We start from the raw sequence: 27,738 nt of genomic DNA, 5'->3' as shown, positions 1-27,738 counted from the left end.
AAGTCACATATCCATTCTGTGTTTCCAGAGATTTTGGACCTGTTACATTGGCTCAGGGTTCCTTTGCAATAAAGCAAAGCCTGAATATGCACCACAGGTCAATACTAAAAATGTCTTAGATGGTTGAGGGAAAATACTTGCTATGAGCTGAAAAAGGTACTGAATAAGAGAGGAATAAGTATTATTATTAATTCTTGTTAGTGTGAGCTAAAACACTTTGCCCTGGGGTCCCTGCAATAGGTAAGAACAAAAATTAAAGCCAGAATTCAGAGGATCCGTCTGGATTTTCAGGCTTCTCTGAATTTCCCAGCAATTTGAGAGCTGATGAAAAGACACCTGAACATTACTTTGATCCACTGTTTCCATTGTGTAGAAAACTATTTGGAGGCTGAACACATTGCAGAAAATGTGCCACATCTCATTGCTTTAAAAACCAGGATGGATGAAAGAGGGGAAAGGAGGAAAAGAGAAAACAAATGTACCTCCCAGAAATACTATATTCATGAGCTGGATGAATTATTTAACAGACAACTGAAAAGAGGAAACTCAAGAGAAGCATACAAAAAATACAGCCCACAGTGTATTTGGACACTTTTGCAGAAGCCCATGACAATGAAATACATTTTATATCACTGTTCATCTTGCCAGCAGAGAAGGCTAGTTTGCGGCTGCCCACCTCGCAGCACTGAAAAAGCAAGTGCCCGGTGGGTATCATTCTCCATTATCTCTCAAACCTTTGCCACCAGCACGTGGATAGAAGCGCCGGAAAATGAAAAGTGTGTATATTGTAAGCGTTGGTTAAACAACCCCACAGTAATTCTTATTTGCTGGAGGTTTTAGAGAGCAGATGTAGGATTGGCAGGGTCTGGGAGCTGGCTGTATTGTTCTAGCTCATTTAGAGCCAACATGGAAAGAACACGGAAAGCTGCATTTGTGCTTGTGTGTGTGTTTGTCTTCTGCCATCCACTAGTCTAAGGTTTCTTGGATTCACACTGGCATTAAAAAAAAAAAACACCAGGTTGGTCACTGTCCAAAAGAAATATGACTTGTATCAGCTGCTGCATGAGAGTCTCTCAATTGCCACTGCTAAGCTGCCTATTTTGCAGTAGCAAGTGGCCATGTGCTGTGACACACTGATTGCCCACTTTGGTGGTATCGGTTGCTAGAATAAGGGCAAACAAATGGGGAACCAAATATAAAAAGCAGCCAGCAGCATTGAAGAAGCATTACAGCTGCCAGGCAATAACTTAGATAGTTACAGCTGCCATCACCTAGTTCACGCAAGCTTTTTAATATCTTTTGGCAACGCTCAGTGTCACAGCACAAAAGGAAAGTTGGCACTTCCTAGCATACTTTGTTTGACATAACTGTAGGCAGAACCCAGCTGATACCTTCATCAATGTGTATGTTTGCTCGCTCTTAAGGTACATTTTAGCAGATCAAACATTGTTTTTCTCTTTCTGCTGCACACACCACTGTTAAATCATAGGTTGGAACCAGCCCAGATTAATAGGAGAGAGCACAGTATGTTGGAGCATACGGCCAGCCCCAGCAGCAGCACCCCAGATAAGGGAAAAAAATAATTACTGCAGGAAAGGGGTGGGGGAGGGAGGAGGCTAAAAAAATAAATAGATATACGGCTTTCCCAAAGCGTTTTCCCTTCTAGCCAGGAACTGCAGCAGCAGGAGGAGGAGAATCAGGCCAAAGTCTCTTCTCAATTTACCATACTTATAAAAAACCCACAAGCGCAGACAGTCACATCCATATAATTAAAGCATCGACATCCCTTACTGTGATTTACAATCCACACCACCAGAAATACACTGGTGTTCCCAGGATTTCATCAATGTTTCATCTGGTGCTCTTGGCACATTCAGCCTCTTGGTTAGATGCAGCACATGCTATGCCCCAAGCCTCATTTGCTCAGCACTGGGGAGGCACGGAGCAGTACCCCCACTTGTCCTAGGGAGGACAATCAGTATTAAGTGTGTCAATAGAGCTGCTTGATTTGCCGCTATGGCACCTCATCCATCAGGCACTGGTAAAGTCTAGTCTGAAATGCTGGATCTTAAGGCTGTTTTTCAATCATCATGAGTCTTCTATATGGCCCAAGAGTCTCAGAACAATGATGATATTATTTCATAGCATCAATAAGTGACTCAGTGAAAATATACAGAAGAGAGAAGCCTGTGCCCCAAAGAGCTTACAATCTAAACTGACTTCTTGTGTTAAAATTTTTATTCTTCTCTATTGACCTTTGGAGCTATTCAATTTTTACCTTATTTTATTTATATTTTGTCCTAGGCTACGTCTAGACTACACCCCTCTGTCGGCAGAGGGATGTAAATTAGACATTTCGAAAGTGCAAATGAAGCAGGGATTTAAATTTCCCATGCTTCATTTGCATAATCACGTCATGGAACTGTTTTGAACAAGCGCCATTTCAAAAGTGAAACTACGGTTTAGACACTGTTCTTTCAACAAGGGGGCGCTTTTTCGAAAGATCCTGTCCTCCGAGGAGGACAAGCGCCCCCTTGTCGAAAGAACCGTGTGTAGACAGCGGGTTCACTTTCGAAATGGCACTTGTTCAAAACAGCGCCATGACACGATTATGCAAATGAAGCATGGGAAATTTAAATCCCTGCTTCATTTGCACTTTCAAAATGTCTAATTTACATCCCTCAGTTGACAGAGGTGTAGTCTAGACATAGCCCCATAAGAGAAACTCCAAGACCTAGACTTTTCACTTTCATTACCATTATTTATTATGTTTACAGTACTAAAAAATTTCACTAAGAGTATTACAGAACAAGAAAGAGGACCCATCTATGCTCCAAAGAGATTTGACATAAGTAGTGAAGGTAACAAGCAAACAAAAAAGAGGGAAATGGAGAGCAGTAGTTTCATTATTCTTCATCTTTCAAAATGGGAAACTGAGACACGGAAAGGCAAAGTGACTTAGCCCAGGTTGTGCATGTCTGTAAGAGAGCCAGAAATTGAAACCTGGTCTCCCAAGTCCTAGTCCAGTGTCTGAACCGACTATCACTGAATTTGAGTATGGTTTCAGTATCTTCACTGAAATCCAAATCCTCTTTTTGAGGTGGGCATCTACCTCTACAATGGGTTGAGCCAAATCCCAGAACCGAACACCCTAGAATTATTGGGAGTTCCAGATCTGGACCTGAATTTTGTGCATTAAACCTTTCTATGGCCCCTATTCAGGAATGTCTAATGGGACTAACGTCATATGCTTAAGTAGCTTTCAAAATCAGGGCCTATGTAATGGCTTATTATAATAATTTATAACTGACTGACAACCCCTCACAACTCCTCCCCTTTCCCAAAGACAACACCTCTCCAGTCATAAGGAGGGAAGCAAGGTAACAGGCCACTTCACATGTATTTCAAAGGAGTATTCAAGTGAAGTACACTAAATCTTACACTAAATCTACACTAAATCTCTTCTCTTGCATTTTGCTCTGACACTCCGAGGAAGGCTACGTTTGTACTGTGCACCTCACAATGACATAGCTGTTCTGCTACAGAACGCGAAATATAAAGGGCGAGAGGATTCACTTTGGTCTGCCTGAGAGAGGAAAATTGATTCGTATCATGGAGCAAACTGATATTAATAATGGGTTGCTAAATAAAACTGAGTTACAGTAGGAGGGGGATTGACTGTGGCTAGAGAAGGGCTGTGTGAATTAAATGAGACCAGGAGAATTGACTCACTGCTAACGGAGAAATGAATCCTGCCTGGGTGGGCTTGTTGTGTTTGGGGAGGGAGGAAAATGGTGAAGAGTGCTGGGGAGGAGAGTTGGTTTTGATTTTTGAGGTCCGGGGGGAGGGTTGTGGTCAAAGCAAGAGAGAAGATGGCTCACACGATGCCCTCCCTAAAAGTCTGTACTATGAAAAGATGGTTTATTAGATGATGAGCTTTCGTGGGCCAGACCCACTTCCTCAGATCAAATAGTGGAAGAAAATAGTCACAACCATATATACCAAAGGATACAATTAAAAAAAATGAACACATATGAAAAGGACAAATCACATTTCAGAACAGGAGGCAGATGCAGGGGTGGGGGGAAGGGAAGGAAGGTAAGTGTCTGTGAATTGATGATATTAGAGGTGGGGAGAGTGGGATGTTTGTGAGTTAATGGTATTAGAGGTGATAATTGGGGAAGCTATCTTGGTAATGGGTAAAATAGTTTGAGTGTTTGTTCATTCCTTGTTGGAGAGTGTCGAATTTTAACATGAATGACAGTTCAGAGGATTCCCTTTCAAGTGCAGATGTAAAAGGTCTTTGTAGCAGAATGCAGGTGGTTAAGTCATTGAGAGAGTGTCCTTTCTGGTTAAAATGGCAAGAAACTGTTTTTTCTTTGTGATCTTGTCTGATATCTGTTTTGTGGGCATTAATCCTTTGGCGAAGTGTCTGGGATGTTTGTCCAATGTACATAGCAGACGGACACTTTCGGCACATGATAGCGTAGATTATATTTCTGGATGCGCAGGAATATGTGTTCTTGATCTTATAACTCACTTGGTTAGGTCCAATACATCTGCACTTGAAAGGGAATCCTCTGAACTGTCATTCATGTTAAAATTCGACACTCTCCAACAAGGAATGAACAAACACTCAAACTATTTTACCCATTACCAAGATAGCTTCCCCAGTTATCACCTCTAATACCATTAACTCACAAACATCCCACTCTCCCCACCTCTAATACATCAATTCACAGACACTTACCTTCCTTCCCCCCCCCCCCCCCCCCCCCCCCCCCGCATCCACCTCCTGTTCTGAAATGTGATTTGTCCTTTTCATATGTGTTCATTTTTTTTAATTGTATCCTTTGGTATATATGGTTGTGACTATTTTCTTCCACTATTTGATCTGAGGAAGTGGGTCTGGCCCACGAAAGCTCATCATCTAATAAACCATCTTGTTAGTCTTTAAAGTGCTACATTGTCCTGTATTTTGCTTCAGCTACCCCAGACTAACACGGCTACATTTCTATTACTATGAAAACATTTTGCTAACCTATGATATACAATAGAAAGAAATGCACACACAGACAGGCCTAGATTTACAGTCACCCACCAAGGTAGAACAGGTGGCTGTAATATAATAAAAATGTGTTGCAAGGAACTCGTCAAGAATTTTAAAAACAAAAACGCCTACAGACAAAACAGAACTGGAGTGGTGCTCATCTAAAACTAAAGAATTCAAACTATTTTAAAATAATAACAGAGGATTACAGAACAAGGGTCTGTTTCTGCAATCACTTACACAGACAGTAACTTCACGAATGGGAATCACCCCAGTAGTAAATCCTTCAGCTAATAGAGGTTAGCTAAAAGTGTTTGCAAGATGAGGTCCTAAAGACACCAAACAACTGAGGGAACAGAATTACAGTCAAGCAGGACAGCCAAACCCTTGCCATTTTGTTTGGCTGGAACATGCAGGATTTTCTGTTCTTGGAGTATTTCAAACTATCCCAAAGAGCTGGAGTGTTTCTTAATTGCAGTGATGTCTATTTTTTTTTAATCAGGATAACAAGAAAGCTTGTGTGTTATGGGAAAAATAGATGAATAGATTCCCTGGTACCTCCTCATTCTTTAAGCCCCACATTCCTGGTCATTGGATTTGTAACAGGATGAGGGAAAGAATTTTTATGCACAGCCCTTACTAAATCAGTGGCAGTGCAACATTGGGCAGTATCATAAATAAAATAACCTGGATTTGCATTGTAAGACCTCAGCAGTACAGGAGCAATAAGAAAAGTTAAGAATGTGATAGAAAATACCTAAATTTTAAGGAACTTTGGAGCCTGACCTAAACTTTGCAGTGAGGAGCCATCCAACTCTACTGAAAGTCTAATTAATGAGTTACATTGCTTTGACTGTTCCTTTGACTAAAAGAAAGCAAAGCTCAGGTGTGGGGGAGGAGGGAGAGAGATAGGAAGGAGAAAAACAGGGATAAATTGTTTATTATAATAAACAGGTTTCCTTGGTAACTATATTTATAACTGTGGTGATGTTGTTGCTATTATTTTAATAATGAACAGAAAGGTTTGATGTTAAGTTACATAATCCAGGCTTACGCTCCAGCGTCTGGTTCATTGGCAAAGCTGAATCCAGATCTTAATGGCAGACGGTAAAACGCAAAAGGCTCCATTGTTCTCTTTGGATCTGAAAGCATGGAAGCTCCCAACCATCTTCCTAGAGAGAGGTGTGCTTGTGCTGCCGAATTACCAGCTTGCTCAGACACAGCAAGTTTGAAAGTTCGGTAACAAAGGAGTTTGAGGTAATTTTTGAGCTTCCTTTCAGAGACACTGCAGGGAAAAGAACAGAGAAAGAGATGGGAACAATTCCAGTGAGAAAACTAATCAAATCACAGGCCTAGTTTAGAACTGTTCCCACAAATAAATGGTGTCATTTTGTGTTCACAGTTGCCACAATTGTAGTCATAACAGAGCTGCTTGCACAAATGAATGTTTTGATAACTGGTCATTTATTCTGGCCAATGTCTGAATTCCCCTGGCTAAGCCCTACTAGCACCCACTTGTGCCAGCCTTAGTTGGGAAGGGCTGTTTCTTTTATTGCCAATACTTAGCAAAAAGCATTTCTGGCACTTCCTGGCCCGATTCAGGAACACCTTTACCTTTGGCCATTACTAGCTTAGTGTTACTTTTGTCCCATCCCAAATCTGAGGTGCACAAAAGTGAAAACAAGTTCACCATATCCCTTTATTATAGAATGTCCACATTCAGTTGGCATATGGGTGAATATTTTTATCTTTATCCAAAGCACAGGGTTTGCCCTACATCCAAATGTCTGAAATATAGCTTTGTGTGTGGAAAAGTCAGAGCAGTTTAGTTAGGGTGACTAACTCATTCATACTGGCTTTATTTGCAATGAAATTTTATGCAATGCTTTCACTGAAGGACATTCAGGAGTCAGGGAATGGGGCAGATTTAGCAACAATGACAAAGGCTGGTGGAAATAGGTTTGAAGGCATGATCCACAGCTCACAGAAATCAATGCGAGCCTGTCCACTGATTTTTAAATAAGTTCCTGCCTGAGTGTGACAGATGTTGGGGTGACCTATTAAGATGTTACAGACTAGGGAGTGGAAGAGGCCAACAGAGGAAGGGAGAGACCTGGAGAACCAAGCAGGCAAGCAAAGTGATCTAACATTTAGGGAGGATCCAGAGGAGCTTCAAACCTGAAGTTCTCACACGCACAGTTTCAGATTTGGAAAATGTCACAAAATGGACCCAGATCTGTGAAAGGACTTTGCCATAAAACACCAAGGTTACTGACAGAGGAGTTACTGCCAGTAGACTATTCAAAAATAATTCCTTTGACGGAAAACGTGTCATAATACTCAATGGTAAATAAATAATAATATTAAAAGGGCTGCACAAAGATTCCTCAGAGGAGGAAAGGCTGCCATTTTTCTTGTGCTTCCATAACACACAGAGTCAGTGGCCAACCAGGAACAGAACCTAGGACTTGGGACGGTCTTGTCAGTATGTTAATTACCACATCATGGTACTCCCTCTAATAGATGGCCCCAAGTAAACAATAAAATTGTTCTCCAGAACATTAGCACTTCAGAACTCCCTGCACAGGTTACGCCAGCACTTGCCACCCTCTTTGCTCTGCCCAACCAGTATATCACACAGCAAGCAAACACACAACACACACACAGAAAGGCACACACATCAGTAACAAATCAGCCCTCCTTTAAGCTAACACATCATGCTTACCATGGCCCTTTGTACTTTGTGACAGCAGGTGTTTTAGAGCTGCCCATGGTGTTGCATACACCACACAATTCCTGCTGCTGCAATACTATATTCACCACACAAAGAATCAAGGGTTAAGGGGGTGACAGTTGAACAGCTTTCCAACTATTCTCTAAAGAAATGCTACATGATAAGTTTAAGCCCGTAACAACAAGGCTGCAAGCAGATATGGCAAACTTTAATTAGCAGTGAAATCAATAATCTCACTTGATATTTTGTAATTTCTTCCACCATTTTTTCTTCAAGCCAGAAGAGTCATTTCAGTATCTTTGTACTTAAAACAGCGTCCAAGTGGTTGAGAGGTGCGTGTTGTTGGATATTTATTGTAAGGGGCTCCATGTGGTTAGAGGTCAAAGCAAAGCACTTTCATTTGTACACCACAGCTCTACAATCTCCTTATACCACTCAGTAACCCCATCTTCAACCCTTTAATATGGCAATTGCTGAGGATGTTCTTACAGTTATAAAAAAAAAAAAAACAGAACTCAGAACTGAGACCTGGCTCTGAGCTCTGTCCCAAGCTTCCTATGTGAGCTTTGCTAAGTCATTCAGGCCCAAATTTTCAAAAATGATCCACTCATTTTGGGTGCTATCAATTGTATGTGGCCTCATTGTGACTCCTGTTGGCTGATTTCAAAGGGGCTGAGTTCCAGCAATTCCCATTGACTTTCCCCACACAGCTCAAAGTCAGATTCTGGGAATTTCCAGCTGGTCCCGTGGAAGAAAGAGGCACCCATAGTTAGTGGTGAATGTTGGTCTTCAACCTCTTTTCTTCCGTGATTCAATATTTAAAATTGGGGTAATACTTAAAGGGGTGTTGGGAGAGAAAGGAACATTCTACTTTGACTATTCTGTCAGGTACTTCTATCACCCTTTTGACCATAGTGTTGGAGGCCCTCATAAAACCATTGTGAGATGTGGGTATCAGTACTTCCTTATTTTACTGATGGGGAATGGAGGCATAAAGAAAGGCTAGATGACAGACCCAAAGTCATACAGGAAGTTTGTGGCAACATAGGGACTTGGAGACACATTCAAAATCCTGTGCTAGGACCCTAATCACCATTCCATCCCTTGCCTCACTGAGCCTCTACATTCTTCCCTGTGGTTGCAAATAACAGCTAAGGTAACTGAAAGTACCAATGATTAGAGATATATTATATTGAGAGAGAAAGAGAGAGTTTGTGTTTACTTTGCACTTTTGACAGCATAATTTGTCAGTATTCACTTTTACTCTTTGCCACTAAATTGTCACCTTCAGTTAGCTTTTCTGGGAGTCACACAGCACAAAGGAAGTTATAGTATAGGAATATGCAATTGTAAAAACACAAAAAAGTCAGCGGGAAAATTCAAAGTCAGAGTTAGGACTTGAAACTACTTTAATTCATTTTGAATTGACTTAGATTTCAGGTTGATGGCACCACTTGAATTCACTCATATTTCTAAGAAGAAAAAAAAGTGCTGTTATGCGCACACAAAGTACTATTATGGCCTAATCCTCTTGAAAAATAAGTGTTTAATATCTCCAGGAGTAACAAATGAGTTTAGTATTCCTTGTTTCTGTTCAAAATTTGTGGGTGCATGTCTACGATCAAAGGCCCAATTCTGTCCTCCCTATTCATGCTGAGTGATATCTCATTCCCCATCACTTAGGCTACATCTATACTTCACTCTTCATGTGCAAAAGCCTATGCAAATGAAGCACAGATTAGCATATTGCCATACTTCATTTGCATAATTAATTAGGGCCCGTTTTTGTGCAAGAAGCTTTTGCGTAAAAAGAAGCCGTGTAGACCTCTCCTTTTTGCACAAAAACCCCCTCTTGTGCAAGAGCTGTTCTTCCTGAAAAAATGAGGAAGAATGGCTCTTGTGCAGGAGGGTTTTTTTGCGCAAAAACGGCCCAATTAATTATGCAAATGAAGCACGGCAATATGCTAATCCATGCTTCATTTGCATAGGCTTTTGCACGAGAAGAGTGCAGTATAGCTATAGCGTTGGTTTCACTGATGGCCACAGGACTACAGGTTGAACCTCTGCAGTCCAGCACTCTGGTCTGGCAACATCCAGGGTCAAGCATGATTTTAATTAGCTGGATGTCCATTTCTCATGGGTCTGGCCAAGTTTCTCGTAGTCCCATGAAGTTTGTTTACAGCCACCAGTCCTGGCTCTCAGTGTTCTGTGCTGTTATTTAGCTCTGATTTACCCCTAAATGTCTTCTAAGAGCCCAGCAAGCAGTGGAAATGCTGGCAATGCTTCTAGACAATACTGACCTCCCATGGTCCAGAAAATTCTCTGGTTTGGCACCAGTCAGGTCCTGAGGGTGCCATACTAGAGAGGTTTAACCTGTAGTTACAAAGTAAATTACTAGTCAATGTGAGTAAGGGTAACAGAATCCAGCCCTCAACAAACAAGAAGTCAGTCTGTAAGCACATCAATATCTGAGTTAATTGTTCTCACTTAAATTTCCAGGGCAACACTGCAGCATCAGTGATCTAACCTCAAGCATCTTGGCAAATGCAAAGCGATGTTTAGGATAATATTATCACCCTTCTTATGAAAAGTGAAAAAGCTTTTAAAGTAATTTATCATCTATCACTCTACTTGGTGCTAGTTAGTGTACATAGAAACACATACCATAAACTGTAATGCATCACACTGTCTCTTGGAACACGCCCTCCAAAGCACTATGCCTAATTAAAGGAAAAGCATGGTCAGCAGGATGGTGAGGGAAAAAAACTTTAGGTATAGGGTAAAAAAAAAAAAAAAATACAATTCACAGATGTTAATCATCTAGGTCTTGATTTTATTCTAAAACAGAGGTGTGCTTCATTTTAAGAGAAAATGCTTCAGATCTTTCTCCTCCAGTGTAGCAAGGATTAGAAATGGTAAAAATTGGGGGGGAATACAAAAATATATCAATACACCTATTGTTTTTTAAAAACACAAGAAAGTAAAATTAAACACTAAAAGGAATGACCTAAACCTTTCAATGTCCAAGCTTTCACTTCACTGACTACAAAATTGCAACACTCCCTGTTTCAACCTGATGTCATGAGAGTGAGCAGAAAATACAGGGAAGTTGGCAGATTTTATAAAATCCCAATGGGCCCAATTTCACAAAAGAGTATCCCCCTTTCCCATTCTCTCCACAGTAAAATTAAAAGCTGTTTACCATTTTGTAGAAATGACTAGTGCTCTGCACGGCATCTAGAATTGAACCAGCAACAGATCACAAGTGCAATATGCTCTCAGAAGTCTGCCTTCTGTAAAACATGGTGTTCTGCAACAAGTGAAGCTTCTGAATTGCCTTAATAAGTAGCTTTGACAGAGCAACTTGCAGCAGTTTAGTTATGGGGTGACAAAGGCATAGGTAATTGTGGCAAGGTTTGTATGAGAGGAAAGGGCTCAAATATCAGCAATTCAGCACAAATGTGAGGTGAAAGCAAATGAGAAAATTAATCAGAACTAACGTGGGATGCATTAACACTTTTTCCTTCTTGTTTTAGACATGAAGGGGAGCTTTGATGAATTATAATTTTATCTATTTTATTTTTCTACTTTATGAAAGGCACCGATGTGGAACGGTAGGTGCCAAGAACCTTATTGTGATGGTCTTTCAAACACTGTGATATGTTTAAGTCTTTCTTGGATCCCCAACTGGCAGAGTATCCAGGCTGTTCCACTACCTCATTGTCCGAGAAATTCACTGTAGAACTCTGCAAGAATCAGTGGCCAAAAAAACCCACCACAAAACAATAGCACAGACAATTCCCTTTGATTCAGCACCTTTGTCCTCGGTGAGAATTTTTAAATATACCCATTTTGGGGGCTATTCATCCTTGGTGTAACGCCACTTGTTTAAATGAACTTCTGCCCAAGGTGGTGATTGCCTTATGACCATAAGCTGGAAAATTGAAGCTTGCCGAGGCTTTAGCACACAAAGAAGAGACGAACTAATCAGCTTCAGAAAATCCAGGGATGCCTTAGATTATAGTCTCTGTGTTTTTCCTCTGTTTTTGTAATATATTGTTGTGTATCAGTTACAAATGTGTGAAAACATTAAAGTTGAGCCAAATACACAATAAGCTAATATCTTGTGTTTTCTGAAAAATGCAAGCTTAATTAGAGTTTAGGTAATTAAAGCTTTCACAGTTATAAAAATACAATACAGCCATTTATGCAAAGCTGCCACTGAGTGAGATTTGAGTAAAATACCATGTAATGTGCATAACATCAAAATTTTGCTTACAATTTAACTGCCTGCAATGCAAGTTGTCTTCCTAAATTTTAGGCTCATGCACCGTAATTCTTCTACCTTATGGATTTAAACTCAGTTGCTTTGTCTTCATTTTAAAATAATTAGTAGTTTCTGGGGGATTTGTGTGTGGCCATGTCCCTCCCACCACTCAACACCTACAAGATGATGCACAAAAGCAGATACACGATGGGTGTGAATGTATACAGAGCTACACATTAATTATGTTATAGCATACATGGCCAGCACACACAATATGTAATTGTAAACATGAACTCCTGTGGAACCGTTCTGAGAGCATCCAACTCAGGACAAACTACTGAGAAAAAGGGCAGACGCAGCCTGGTGGTCCTCCACTTACAAGCTACATCAAACCAACCAAAGAGAGAACTTCTGTTTCACTACACTGGCTAACAAAAAGTCAGCAAAGCAATTCCCTCAGATACTTCAATTACTTGGTATCACCACCAGAAGCACCATTTATAGGGAAGAGTGACTATTAAAACCAGTTCCCCCAATTAAAGGTTCTTTTGATCCCAAGGAACCAGCCACACACCCTGGTAAATATATTACTCAGATCTTATCTTACCTTGTGTCAGGGTGTGCGCTCCCCACCGTGCCTCAGCGACCCACTGACTGTCTTCATCTGGCCCATCTCCGGGCAAGCTACAGTCTGTACGGGTCGCTCATCACCGGCACTAGGGTATATCTGCTGCCCCGCTTACCTGGGCTGCGTTGCTACCACCCTCCAAGCCCCGGGCCTTGCCTCAGGCCCCCAGCCAGGGAGTGCCTTAGCCGGCGTTCCCCTAGCCCTGCCTGGCTGCCCCAATACTGTTCTCCCTCCTGGGAGCCTCCTGCTTCCTCTGCTGCCAGCTCTTCACAGCTCTCCCCTCCAAAGCAAACTGTGCTTCTTTATATACCCCCAGCTGGGCTCTCATTAGCCCTAACAGCCTCAGCTGGGTCTTTGCTTTCAGCCCCTGCTCCGGGCCTGAGTTTTGCCCTTAAAGGGCCAGTGCAGGGCAGGCACCCTGTCACACAACCTCCCTTTCGGATTGGGCTTCCCTTCTCCTGCCGGCCCCTGTTCCAGCCCTCTCGTATATTTTCCGTCTGGACCTGGTTTCCCTCCAGGGCCCTAGCTATCCTCAGGTTTGCCCTAGCCGCCTCTGAGCATGCGCAGCAGAGTCGGCGTGACAGCCGGCGGGCTCCCCAAAGAGTCACCACGCCGCTGCCAGTGCGGGGCGACAATGCCCCGTCACTCTCCCCCCTTTACGGAACTCTAACCCCTTCTGAAGGCTCTTCGCTGGCTATGGACCTAGAAAAAAAATCTGTGTTGTTATGGACCCTCCCCGGACTGCGGCAAACCTCAAATTTATAAGGCTGTAAGGCCAAATACCACCTCATGATACGAGGGTTGGTATCCTTCATTGACTGAATCCATCGTAATGGTGCATGGTCTGTTATCAGTGTGAAGGTTCCCCCAGTAGATAATAGCGCAGGACCTCCACTGCCCACTTAACTGCCAGGGCCTCCTTCTCAATCGTGGTGTATGGTCATTCCTGCGGTAGTAATTTCCTGCTTAAATACAGGATCGGGTGTTCCTCCCCTTCCTGCTCCTGCAAGAGGGCGGCTCCTAGTCCCCTGTTCGACGCGTCCGTCTATACTATAAATGGTTTTGTAAAGTCTGGTTGGTAAAGAACTGGTGCTTGCGTCAATCGTTGCTTTAACACTTGGAACGCTTTCTCACACTACTCAGTCCATTGGATCCTTTGGGGTCGTGTATTTGGGTTAAGTCCATTAAGGGTGCAGCAATTGTGGCAAATTGGCTAATCCCTGGCCAAAAGAATCTTTGAGTTATACGCTGGAGAGTTTTTTCCCGCCCCAAATGTCCTGCCCAGGGATTAGCATGTGCAAGGTCTAATACCCGCCTCCGGTATCTTTGTAGAGGCCAGCTCAGTCCTTTCCACTGCTTAGCCCGTAGGGCCTCCCAGGCCCTCCAATACTTATTCTTTTTTTTCTTCTCCCCCCAGTTCTCCACTCTCGTCCTGTGGCCCACTGGCCAACATTTGCTCACAATAGCCCCCTTCCCTCACAGTGGGGCAGGGCTACCATACCACAATAGCCCCCTTTTCACCAAAGGGGGGGGAACTACAGTACCCACATTCTCCACCATCTGTCAGGGTGTGCGCTCCCCACCGTGCCTCAGTGACCCACTGACTGTCTTCATCTAGCCCATCTCCGGGCAAGCTGCACACTGTATGGGACACTCATCACCGGCACTGGGGTATATCTGCTGCCCCGCTTATCTGGGCTGCGTTGCTACCACCCTCCAAGCCCCGGGTCACACCTTGGCTGGAGGAACAAAGCAGTGACAGAAGTGCTGCCTGGAGATTTTTCCTGCTGCTCCATTGGCCAGAACCCAGCCAATGGAAGCTGTGCCTGGAAGCCTGAGAGCAGCACGGCGTGCAAAAGCAGACTTGGCCAACAATTTGCCTGTAAAGGACCCACTGCTGCCATGATCATGTCCCTGCTGCTCCACCCCCACCTCGTGCCACCCATGTGTTCAGTGCACTTGCATCCACCGGAGAGCCATGTGGGGCTGCTGGAGTCCATCATCAGCCTGAGCACCTTCTCCCTGATCTTCATAGTGCTGGCGGGCTGGATCCTGGCCAGCCTGGAGAGATATCAGAAAGGTGACTGATCGGGCTGGTTCCCATCCATGTACGGACCCATTGCCTGGACTCCCTGCACTCCTGGCGAGGTGCAGCTTCCATTCCACACTCGGCCTTTGGGCCGCTAACTTATTCCGTCTCCTGTGTAGAGCAGCAGCTGGCTGCCAAGTTGGAGTGACTTGTATTGGTTACAATGAATAAACCCTGTTACAGATACAGGGAAAAAAGTAGGTGCTGCCCAGACCCTGTCCACTCCCCTTCCCCCCCTCCCCCGCCGCACCACCCTGTGCAGAGACCCTGCACCGCCAGCCTGCTCCTGCCCCCCACAGCCAGACAACTTCCCCAAGCCCACTCCTGCACCCTCCTCCCAGACAAATACCTACCCCCAGCCTGCTCCTGCAGCCTACCTCCCCCCCAGATCCTGCACCCCCATCCCTATCTCACTCACTGGACCCCTCATTTTTGGCCCCACCCCAGAGCCTAAGGGGCCACACAAAATCCACTAACCCTGGAACCCCAGAAGAGTTAATCTGGCCTAAGGCCTTGAACTTCAGTCCTCCCTCTCCTCTCCCCCCTCGCCCTCCCCCCCGACAGTGCGAGGAGAGTGAAGTGTCTTAGAGCCACCTCAGTTAGACCTGGGTGTGTTTTTTTTAGGGTTTTTTTTTTTTGTTTGTTTCTCACTTGTGTGATTTTTCTGTGCGTCAGTGGGCTTTGACCCAAAAAAGGTTCCCCACACCTGCCATAAATAAAGACAGTGCTGAAACTTTTTGTGTTGGACATAATATTTTACTTTATTTAAAAATGAAGCCTGGCTAACAAGTCCCCAACTGGGGTCCAGCCCCTATCTGGTCACAGCATCATAACACTCCTACACTGCCCCCCCCCACACATACACACCCCAGCCCTTCATACACCCACACTCAGAGTCCTGCACCCTACATCCCCAGTCCCCTGCCATAAAACACTCCTGTACCCTCCAACCCTGAGCAATGTTCCCTCTAAACTGTGAGGCAGCTCAGCTTCACAGGTGATTAATCAGCCCCGCCCAGTCAGAGGTGCTAGCCTCGAGTCAATCATACACCCCAATCCAGACTCCGGCACTCCACATCCCCTGCCATAAGATTGACAGAAGACAGTGTGCATGAAGTTGGATTTGACCAGTTATGATGTAAGCTTCAAAGAAATGTGCAAAAAGATGCAGCTGCAGAAGTCCCATTGAATAAAGTCTGTGAGTACAATGTTTCATTTCTGCTATTATTAATCATCATGTCAGTGATCAATAATATTGAGTTGTCTATTTTCAGTCATGCAAATGGGTATTCTTATAGGGCTCTTTGTTGACCACATGTTCTGAATTTGGATGTGACTTGGCTCTTTGGTTTGAAAAGGTTCCCGAGCCCTGGTCCAGAGGATGGAGCAGCAAAGATGCAAAACAGAGATGTTTCCGGGGCTTTTTATAGCTTCTGCCCAGGGCAGATAGATCCTTTGTTCTCCTTGTGGAAAATCATAGCCCACACAAGAGCCATCACATGGGCAAATTACCTGACCAGGCGTGACTCAGTTCTTTACATGTAGAAGCCATTGCTCAAATGCTAATATGAACGTTCCCAGGAAGGCTCACCAGATGTGGACTGGCATCTCCCAAGTTCCACTGTGAGCCAAGTACTCCTTGATGGGCCATTCAACTTGAATAGTCCCTTTACAATATGCTAGCCAAATGCTTCATTGGTACCCACTCAGAATTAAACTAATTGAAATACAAGTATATAGCTAATATCTATAAATTCAGACAAGAGATTATACATGCATACAAATAGCATAATCATAGCCAGCAAATCATAACATTTCCATAGACACCTCACTCAACAACCTTTGTCTAAGATTTGCTGCAATTGTATAACAGCAATCTATTTGGTCATATTTTAATCACATCACAAATGATGATTGAAATTTGCATTGTAAGTCATTATTATCTGTTATTACTTAGTACTGACACTGAACTTGGATCTGTACAAAACAGAAGAAGGGAGACAGTCTTTGCCTCAGAGTGCACAGATTAAAGGTACATCAATACTGCATGAGACCCTATGGCTACATCTACACTGCACAGTTATTTCGGAATAAGCTATTCTGGAATAGTTATTCAGAAATAGCTTATTTTGAAATAGCATGTCTACACTGCAGGGAAGCCTCAAAATGAGTCCGAGGCAGGCTTCCCTAATGTAGACGTGCTATCTCAATTTAGAGCCCAGGAGAAATAACTTAAAATGGGCCTGCTGAGGGGCTGTTGTGAAATAGCAGCAGTGGAGCGTCTACACAATAGCTATTTCAGAATCGGCATTACTCTTCATAGAATGAGGTTTACAGAAGTTGGAATAAGCTGTCTATTTTTTTGAAATTATTTTGAAATAATGGAATTACTGTGTAGACATCACATGCTACTGTGTAGACACACCCTATGATTGCAGTGCAGCCATACCCAAAAAGGCAAATAAACACGATAGTTCAGTAATTTCCCAAGTGCCGAGGGACTCTTGTACCCATGTGGTGGCTTCACTGAAAAAGTTGTAAGTCTGGGAATGATGACAGGGCCCACAAGGCTGGCACTGGTGTGGAGCTCTCAGAGAAATTGCATAGGAACCAAGAAGAATCATTCTGACTTGGATGATCAGGAACTGACAAAACAGCCACAAAATGTCTTCAAAACAAAACAGGTACTAGGTCTGATTCTCTAGCACAGTTGTTTTCAACCAGGAGTATGGGTACCCCAGCAGGTCCTTCAGGAGCACATCAGCCCCTATAGATAATGATACTAGATATTTGCCTCATTTTACCACAGGCTACGTAAAAAGCATTAGAAATGTCTGTACAAACTAAAATTCCATAGGCAATGACTTGTTTATACTGCTCAATGTACTACACACTGAAATATATGTACATTATTTATATGCAAATTTATTTATTTTTATAATTATATGGTAAAAAATAGAGTCAGTAACTGTTCAGTAATTGTGTGCTCTGACACTTTTGTACGTTTGTCCGATTTTGTAAGCAGGTAGTTTGTAAGTGAGGTGAAACACAAGAAAAATCAGACTCCCGAAAGGGGTACAGTAGACTGGCCAGGTGTGGGAGCCATGACTCTAGCCTGTGCACAGTCCCTTTGTTCCACTCATGACTAAAGGGGGGCTTTAAGCTAGATGCTACTAGCCTGCAGAGAATTCTCCTGGAGTAGGAAAGCCACATGCTCATGCACCTGTACTGCTGCTGGAGCCTGTCTCTGTGGCACAGGGCACATGTTGAAGGGGAAGAGAACGTGTCCCTGTAGAAGGAAGCACAGCAGATTTCTACTCTACTGTCCCAAGTCATGTCATTTTGAGATGCCTGTCTATGTGTTACTGGGAACCAAGAATGACCCTCCAAATCCAGGTGCACCCATCCCTCTCTCCAGCACAGAACAGAGATCTGTCACAAGAAAGAATCTGCCTCTTCATAGTCACTGAAAACGGTTAAGGACTGTGGCAGATTAACTTGCAGACCTAGGTATACGCTGCCCACACATCCTGGATTTTCCAGAACACTCCTGAATTTAAATACTCTGTCCCCATTTCCCCATCAAGTAGTTAGATGTCCTGGAAAGCCCAGCCAGATCTGGCTTGCAGGGAAGCAGCAAGCTAGAAATGGCTCCATGCACTGCCATTTCCCTTCCTTCAACCGAGATAGCCACACAGGAATGCACCCTAGTGTGATGCAGCAAAAATACCCCCCCAGACCTCAGCACCTTGGAGTAGCCACTTCAGCCCCAGTAGGGGCCACATGGAGCCCGGCAGAGGTGCTGCAGGGGAGGGCGCACTCAGTCCCTTATATATTTGAAGGGTGACTAAATGTTAACTAGATCTTCTAGGGTAATGTCAATGATTAAGTTAGGATTGGGCCTTTGTAAGCAGGTTGGGAAGTGGTCTCATTTGGCAATTATTAGTAGCATGTTCACATAATATCAGCATTGCCACCATGGTATTGACACATACATTTCTCAGTAGTATTACATATAAAATAGCCCATCCCCATTGACCTCCATGGGAAATGTACCTTTCCAGCAGTGGTGAGGAGGGTTAGTGACAACTGGTTAATGTTAGGTCACACTGGGGCTGCCGCCGGCTCCCAGTCCACTCCAGAGCAGCCCCATGCACAGCAAGCTGGACTCCTCACGGAGAGAGGCTGCTCTGGACACTAGCACAGTCCCTGCCAGCTGACACCCCAGGTTCCCCACAAACAGGGGCTGCTCCAGACATAAGCAACCCTTGTCTGCAGCAGGCCTTCTGCGAGGCTGGAGCAGTCCTCTGCCCACAGCAGGTGGGGAGCTGCTCCAGCCCCCTCTGATTACCAGGTAATTGGAACCAATGAGCATCATCCATTAATAGGACTATGGAAGTTGTCTCATGAAATTGTGGGACAGTTCCGGATGATTCCCAGGCTCTGAGTCAAATGGGGCTGCATCTATACTGCAAAGTAATAGGTCTTCGATCCTGGATATCATCTTGAATGAAGGTTGGACCCCTAGTGCTGCAGTGTCATGGGACCCAAGGTCTGGGGCCAGGGTTAATGCAATTGCAGTGTAGTTGCATGAGGGGGCTCCTATGGGGCACAAACCCATCCCTGATGGTAGAGGATGATGGAAGGAATTCTTAGAGGGGTCACAACACATTTTACTTCCTGTCATGTGTCCATCTTGATCCCAGAAGTACTACCCCCAGGGGTGGGACTTCTGGGGTTAGAGGTGTAGCTAACAGGGGATCAGGGTGTGGCTAATGTAAACCCCATTTTTGGTTTATAAAATATGGTCACTGAACCTATGTAGTAAAAGAACATCATTTTACGTAGTAAAAGAACATCACCATGACTGTGCCCATTATAGTACCTTCAACATGACAGAGCTTTCAGAATCTTCAACTGATTGAGAGCTATTGGAGGGTGTCAATGAGTCAAGAAACATTCTAAGGGTCTGTGATTATATTAGTGGACCATTAATTGACAGAAAGCCTTCTGTACAACACTCCAATAGGTGAACTGATATGTTTTTTTAAAAAAAAATCAGAAAAGAGCCTGTGAAACTTTAAGCGGAGTTTTAGGCAATAGGTTAAGGCAATGTCTTTGTTTATTTAAAAAAAAAAGATTGAATCTGTTTATTTTTTTTATAGGGAAACTGGAATTTCCATGTGAAAAACTGAGATCCTTGTCCCAGAGAGGGAGTTAGTGAATAAGTGATTCATCCCTAGTGAGTATAACTGAGATGCTGATAAAAAGTTGTGGTTAAATGGAGCTAGGATAAACAGTACTGTATTGTACACTCCCTGAGTGTTAGAACTGTTGAAGGAAAGGGGATTTCACACATGACTCATTGTTTGGTTTGTAGATTTCTGGACAGTGCAGACTGAGATCTTAACAGAAGCAGTCAGTAATAGGACTGGTTTCAGTTTTACAGCTCTCACTGAGTGCTATTACACTGTCTTTATTGACAAAAATTGCCAAGGCTGTGCAGAGGGACAAGAGGTATGAAAACATCCCATTAGTTCAAAACACTTCAGCAAGAGAAACTAGCTTCCCAGAGGGAATGCCTTTCTCCTAAAGAGCAGAGAGGAAAATCTTAATACCTGGTGTACTAATTACCGGGGAGGAAAGATGGTAAGTAATTTAAAACTGGCTTCAAAAATTATTGTAGATAATTGGGCTTTTAAAAATCACTAACAGATAATTTTGTTCCATTTTTAAATCCTTTGACTCTTTCTTGGCAATCAGTGGGGGGAAAAAATCCAACCTGGAAATGTCCTTCATTTGTATTTGCATACTGTCTTACCTGCTCTTTTGTTGATAAATTGAAAGCTGTATTTGCAAAAAACTAATGATAATATACAGCTGGATGGGCAGACTGCAAAAAGCAAAGAGCTCAACAACTATCTACTGTAAGAGATTTCTAACTGTCTTTACATCAACAAGTGTTTTTTAACAATATCATGCAGATTTTAATTGCCATTAATAAAGCCCTCTAGGTCTTAATCCCATCACTATGGTGTTGCAAGTTAATGATATATTAGCCAACACTGTATATCATGAACTTAGAGAAGGGTCACAAATAACATACCACCACAACCCAGAGGTGGGGAGGGCAGGGCTGTCAATCAACAAGCCAAATGAATGGCCACTGAATTTCTGGTTAACTTCCTTTCACACCTATGAATTCTGTCAATCATCATCCATTATCAGCAGTTCTCGCAATAGCTACATGACATCTATACATTGACTGGACTGCCAGATCTCAATAGCAGAGGTCAATGACTCTGAACTATTGTTTTCAGTGGTTAAACAAATCATTGGAGAATTATTGTTCCACTGCTGTCCTTTTGGATATTTTCACAGGACCATAAAATATAAAAGACTATTTGTTTGATTTGGCTACAAATGACCCAAAAGGCTGTATAAGGAAAAATTAGATCTACAAGTATACACAAACTACTGGAAGACATACCTGGTGTTATCTGGGACCTTTGGGGCAGGGCGCTGGCAGTGTGGGGTGTGTGTACAGGATTCAGGGTGGAGGCATTGAGGAGGAACTAAGGGCAGGGGGCTGAAGATAACAGGGGTGAGAGTAAGGAGTGGGGGGTGAGGAGGGCATCGTGCGGGGGGGTCCTATCCAGGGGGACTCACTCCCCTCCCCATCCAGCAGGGGCCATTGCAACCCCTTCTCTTCCCCTCCCTCCCATCTGTCAGGGGCCTTTTCTCCCCCTTCTCCCCTCTGGCACAGCAGCCAAGGCCCGGGGGTATTGTTTGAGCCAGGGGGAATACTTATCCAGTGGCATGGCAGGCAAGATGGCAAGCTCCAGTCCCAGCTTGCCATTCTCTTTGTGGTGCAGCTGCCCCCTATGCTCACTGCCCCTGTGGCCACTGTGAGTTGTGTCCCTCCTCTCTGCCCCCTCCCTTTCCATGTTATGGAAAAACAGTTCCATTCTAGCGCTTCCCATTTTCCTGATACAACCAAACCCTGACCTTGCAGTGATACACAGTATTAGGCTAAGAGGAAGCTGCATACCAAATGTGGTGACCCAAGCTCTTACCACTTAGGAGGCGTTCTTGAACAAATGGATTTGTAAACAGATAGACCGACACACCCTATAATATAGAGAGAGATAAGGAACAACACTGTTGTTGATGAATTAGGCAAAAGATACACAAAGACTGGATTTGTAGCCCAGTTTTGTACTACAGAACCTCGCACCAGGACACGCCAGAACAGATGTGGGTCATCTGGGCAACTATTGTCATACAATCTGAGTCTAAAGTTCCACAAAGATCAAGAGTGCTTTATCTGGAGTTGTGATTCAGACCCATCCCGTACGCTGGCCGGCTAGCATGAGGATGATCCTAGAAGCAAGAGCATGAGGCCATCTTCCCTACCTGACTGACAATGTAGAACTGACGTGCAGAACAGTGACTCTATTGAATCATTTTCTCACATGAATTAATACACATTTGTAAGTTTTCCCACCTTTCCATAGCTCTGAACAGTGTTTAGTGTCTAGCCATCACAAGTGAAGACAAAGTCACCATCCTAATCTCACTGACATCTATGTAAAGCAAGAATCACATAAATTAATGGAATCACACCAATGTAAAGTATATAGCCTTATCTGCCCCATGATTTTAGCTCTGGCGCAAACCCAGAGAATAGACATGGTTTTCACTTGTGCAGCATGATTTTACGTTACAACAGGATAACACTGTCTTTCTGAGCTCTTAACCATCACCACTGGTATCCTGTGGTATCTGACTTACCAGAGTGAAGAACAAAGTTCTGATTTTTATGAAGTTCCATTTCTCACAGATGTTTTGAGAAAATACAGGCAATCTGCATGGGTGCCATATACCATGCTTTCAAATCCTGGAATAAGCTGCACCAGTACAAATCATGTTTCATTGTTGTAACCCACACCTATATTTGCCCTGCTATACCTGCACCCTACAATTCCAATGTAGACAAGGGGTTTGACATAAATATAATGTGGTGAGGTAGGATGGACCAGCAAACCTACAGTATCCTAAATGGGTATTTGCAGCCAGTGGAACTCTGCATCACAAGGAGTTGGGAAAAGAAGAATTCAGATTTCTGAAAAATGGCAAGGTTTCAAGAATCACTTTAATATTCTGCATTGAAACCAAGCAGAACTCTTTCAACGTTTTCTATGAAAAAAAAAAAAAAGACACACACTCACAGCCCAGTAGAGGCTGGTTCAGATTAGAGACATTAACCTGGGGTGTTAAATATCGGTTAACTGAATAGTCAAGTAACCTCATGAATTCTTATAGATTAGTCAACTATTCTATAGTCCCAAGAGGTGGGGCTGGCAGCCAGTGTGCTCCGGCCCCACTCCTGGAGAGCCCCCCATTACCCTGCGCTGCTGCATCTCTCTCAGAGGCAGTAGAGCAGGGTGCTACGCGGGAGCTGGTCTGCGAGGGGAGTCAGTTTAAAAACTAGTTCCCCTCATGGACCTAGCTGCCTGCCACACCATGTTGCTGCCTCTGATACAGAGGCAGCAGCATGGGGTGGCAGCAGTCCCTGTCCAGGGCTGGAGTCTGAGCTCCCAGATTCAGTGCGAGCCAGGACTGAGCTGGGCTGGCTGCGTGTCCAGCTCCTAATACACTTTAAATGCAGAGCCACAGCAGGGGTAAGTCCCAGACCCAGCACAAGCTGGAACTGATGCAGGCTGCTGGCAAGGGGAATGCATGTAGTCTATAGCATTAACCTATAAGCTTTTGCTTAACAATTAATTGATTAATCAACTAAACTATTATATCCCTAGGGTCTACCCCAGACCAGGTGCATGCCATAACCACTGGCCTACGGCTATAGAACCAATCAGCCTCTCTCAATCTCTTTGGAACCATTACACTTTGGATAAAAGTAAATGGACATTAGGGCAGAAAAAAATATATTTGTTAGCCTGGAGGGGGCACTCATATGGAAGACCCAGGTTCAAGTCTCCAGCTTGCCTGATTCTCTCTCTGGCTCAGTGAGTTTTTGATAGGACCCTGCTCAGGCTGATACATTCCAAGAGCATGCCATAACCACTGGGCTGTTGGCTCTCCTCTCCCAGACCACTGACCCCAAAACTTGGCAGTTTCCACAAATCAGCATTTTCACATAAAAAGGGTTTTGTTGTGAAATTCCCCACTAGTTTTAATCACGGCCTTATCCTGCAGTGGGATGAGTTGGGCATTGGCACAATATACACAAGAGCCATCGCCGAGCAAAAGAATGGTGATGTTGTGAAGCAAACCTAACAATACCAAAGCCTGTTCCTCTGGACAAATGGAACCAAAACCCACTAACGGAACTGGAGACAGGAGGCACAGATTAAAGTTTGGCCATAGACAACCTGCACAACTTGGACAAATTACTTCAGTTGTTTGTGCTTCAGTTTCTCCACATATAACATGAAATAATAAATCACTCACAAACCATTTTGAGACTTAATTCATTCCTCTCTCGCATGTCATGTTCAATGCTATATTTCTTCATCTAAGTTGGACGTCCAAGCTCTCCAGCCAGTGAACAGCGTCGGTGGTTAGATTGCAGATATTCTTCAATGAGCTAGTGAATTTTCGTGTTGGGCTTCCTTCCCTCACTGCTGGGAGGCTTACGGGATTTTAGACATGATGTCGGTGGCTGATCAAGGTATTTCTGTTTACTTGCGCAAGAACACGCAGACAGTATAGACAGGCAGCAAGTTTTTGCGCAAGAACGGCTGCTTTTGTGCAAGATTGCGCCTGTGTAGACACAGCCACCATGTGTCTCTGTCACTCTCACAAACACACACTGTCCTTCCCTCTCATCTCCTGACCCCAACATGTACATGGGGGGTTGCTGCTGCTGCTGTTACTGCTTGCAAAGTGGGTTATTTTTAGTTTTTGACTGGACTGTGAATTTCATAACTTTCATTAAATTTAATTCTTTGAGTACTAAAATGCCTAACTGGTCATGTCTGGAACAATTATCCCTATGGTTGGTTGTGCTCCTGGAGGTGGCTGCCATATCTCTGGAGCCTGCTGAGAGGGTCAGAGCAAGGGTTTGCCACATGCTGTCCTTTCCAGCAGACACCACTCCTGCTGCTCCCATTGATCAATGATGGAGAACCATGGCCAGTGGGGTCAGTACCTGTGGATGAGGGGCAGCACAAGGAGCCATTGCTGTACATGCCAGATGCTTTGGGGGTGGGGTGGGGCTGCCTTGGCTCTGCTACTCCATCCCTGGGCCAGCTGTCCAGTTGCTTCCAGGTTAGGCAGGATTTGATCCCACCATGCTGTGCTCCCCAGGGAACTGTCCTATACCCTAGTCCACTCCAGAGCCTACCCCTGACCCTACCTTCAGAGGGTCCCTTATCCTGTGTCTGGTCACTCCCAGGGTGGGCGGAGGGGGTGGCTTGAAGGCAGGTAGGTGAAGTGGGATCTCCAGTGAACTTGGGGATAGGCATCAGACTCTGGAGCACAGGGTGGTGGGCTTGATCATCCACCCACCCACCAAGGTGATGGCTGGGGAGCCAACACAGGCTGCCAAAGGGATGGACCTGGCGCCTGTATTAGGAAGGCAGGATAAGGGACTTGTGGAAGGGAAGGTGCTGGGAGAAGGGGGGCCTCTGGAGTGGCTTAGGAGATAGGGCATTTGCCTGGGGAACCATATGATGGCAGGTTCAAGACCATCCCTCCACCCCCAGGCAGCTCCAACCCACCCCAAGAACAACTAGACACAGGAAAATGGAGCCCCCAAAGGGAGAGTGGGCACCCGAGTGGGCTAGTAGATACAGCATCTGCCTGAAGAGGACAGGGTTGTGATCTCTGCCCAGCAGCCCAAGCCCTGCACACCTGCAACCAGACAGCCAACACAGAACCCACCAGAGAGGAGGTAGGCTCAGCTTAACTCTAGAGTGGCATAGGGCACTCACCTGGAGAGAGCAGGGCCCTGGGTTCAAGTCTTGGCTGCCCTGGGAGCAGCTAGGCTGCCCCAGGCTCTTGCACTAGGAAGGCATGATCAGGGACCCCCTGAAGGTGGGGGGTGAACCCTGGAATGGCCCAGAGCAGTGCTTCTCAACCAGTGGTACAAGTACCCTTAGGGGCACTCAAGAGAAGTCTGAGTACATCAACACAACTGAAAGTTGGAGAAAACTGAACTTGTTTTACATTTCACAGCACTTTATTATTTTTGTACTTTTTACACCCAAATATTTCATCACCACTTACAATTAAGTTGTTTTAACAAATGTGTTGCAACAATAAAAAAAAATGTATGTATGTGAAAACTGTTGGTACTGGGGCGTACTTTTTTGGGGGGGAGAAGGTGTACTTTACAAAAAAAAAAAAGGTTAAGAAACACAGGCCTAAAGGATAGGGCATTTGCCATTCGCTCAAGACTAGAACTTGCACCCCTACCCCAGCCTGGTGAAAGTGAATGAGATTCAGGGAGGAAGGCCAACAGAGCGAGCAGGGTGAAGCTTCGGAGAAGGGGTGGAGGAGGGGCAGGGCCCCAGAGAAGGGGGGAAGGAAGCCAGGCAAGCATATTTGGGTTTGAGGTAGATCTTATATTGAACTTAAATTGAAAAAGTGATCCTGTGGTTAAAAAGGTTGGAGATCCCTGGTATAGTCTGTATTCCTGATCCTGCCGACGAATGCTTGGTAGGGCAATGTTTGCCAGCGGCGGTAACCATTCTATGGTAGTGGGCTTTAAAGTTCCCATTATCACTCTCATGGCGCTATTCAGTTGAGTGTCAACTAGCTTTATGTGGGCACTTTCTGACCACACAGGAGAGCAATATTCAGCAACAGAATACACCAGGGCTATTGCTGAGGTCCTCAAGGTGCGTGCTCCAGCTCCCCAACTGGTTGCAGCAAGTTTTCTTAGAAGGTTGATCCTTGGCTTTAGTTTCTCCTTTGTTTGTTCTAGATGGCATCAGAAGGAGAGCGTACGGTCAAGTGTTACGCCTAGGTATTTGGGATGAGGTTTGTAAGCAATCTTTTTCACACAGAAAGCAACATCAAGTTTTGCAGTGTCGTTACGGTTGTCTAGATGAAAAGCTGTGACCATAGTTTTGTCTGGATTTGGTTTGAGCCGCCACTTCTGCAGGTAGTTGGATATGGTCAATAGGTCGGATGTTAGCATCTGGTTGACAGTTTTGAAAGATTGTGATTGTTCAGCCAGGGCGATATCATCTGCATAGATAAACATTGCAGAGACAGTATTTGGGAGGTCACTAAGATAGATGTTAAATAATGATATTTTGCATGGTTTTCACAAAGAGTATATACCTTGTTGGTTGTCCACTACAGAAGAACTACTAAAGCAATACAAAAGGACCGGTGTTGTTGAGCAAGCCACAGCGCTCTTAAAACAGATGGATGAAGAGCACCTGGAGAGATGGAAGGAAACAGTGGAGGGGCTGAACTGCACACATTCCAGCAGGAAAGCATGGGCCCTGCTTCGTCATCTGGGAGCAGCTGTGCCACCAAAGCTATGATCACCAGTGGTAACTGCCAACCAAGTTGCTTCCCATCTCTTCAGAACGTCAAAGATGTCACCGGACAAAGACAGCAGGCGAGAGATCAAAAGGGAATACACCTAGAGCTTCCAGTGATGTCCAGAATCCAGTGTTTTCTCTGCTCCATACACAGAAGAAAAAAATTAAAATAGCATTAGCAGCTACAAAGAACAAGAAAGCCGCTGGCGCGGATGGAATATTCCCCAAGTTTCTGAAGAACTTAGGAATGAAGGGGAGGAACTGGCTGGCTGCACTCTTCACATCTATCCACCAAACAAGCAGCCTCCCTACAGAATGGAAGCAAGCAAAGGTGATTGCAATTCTTAAGAATGGAAAACTACCAGATAGCGCCTCAAGGCTACAGACCAATAGCACTCCTTTCCATTACCAGCAAAGTCATGGAGCAAGCACTGTTGGCTCGTTTG

The 27,738-nt window shown here is 44.3% G+C and overlaps 2 long non-coding RNA genes across 3 annotated transcripts in view; one reads left to right on the top strand and one right to left on the bottom strand.

Annotated features, from left to right (window-relative positions):
* Nucleotides 1–27,350, top strand: part of LOC102447732 (uncharacterized) — a 35,882-nt gene extending 8,532 nt beyond the window's left edge. The window contains exon 3 of the long non-coding RNA XR_331510.4: nt 27,105–27,350. This is a non-coding gene — a long non-coding RNA (uncharacterized LOC102447732). The remainder of the gene's footprint in view (nt 1–27,104) is intronic.
* LOC142828016 (uncharacterized) lies at nt 4,816–14,960 on the bottom strand. 2 transcript variants are annotated; one of them, XR_012902920.1, is made up of 4 exons: nt 12,659–14,960; nt 10,449–10,504; nt 10,085–10,157; nt 4,816–6,335 (listed from the first exon to the last, which is right to left on the bottom strand). It is a non-coding gene; the product is annotated as an uncharacterized LOC142828016 (long non-coding RNA). The 2 variants fall into 2 exon arrangements; XR_012902919.1 differs by lacking the exon at nt 10,085–10,157 and having other exon boundaries at nt 4,817–6,335; nt 12,659–14,953.
* Nucleotides 27,351–27,738: the final 388 nt, after the last annotated feature.

This window comes from Pelodiscus sinensis, chromosome 3 (assembly GCF_049634645.1).
Source record: "Pelodiscus sinensis isolate JC-2024 chromosome 3, ASM4963464v1, whole genome shotgun sequence".
Taxonomy (NCBI): Eukaryota; Metazoa; Chordata; order Testudines; family Trionychidae; genus Pelodiscus; species Pelodiscus sinensis.
The sequence above is the reverse complement of the archived record's forward strand: the minus strand, read 5'-3'. Positions and strand labels throughout refer to the sequence as shown.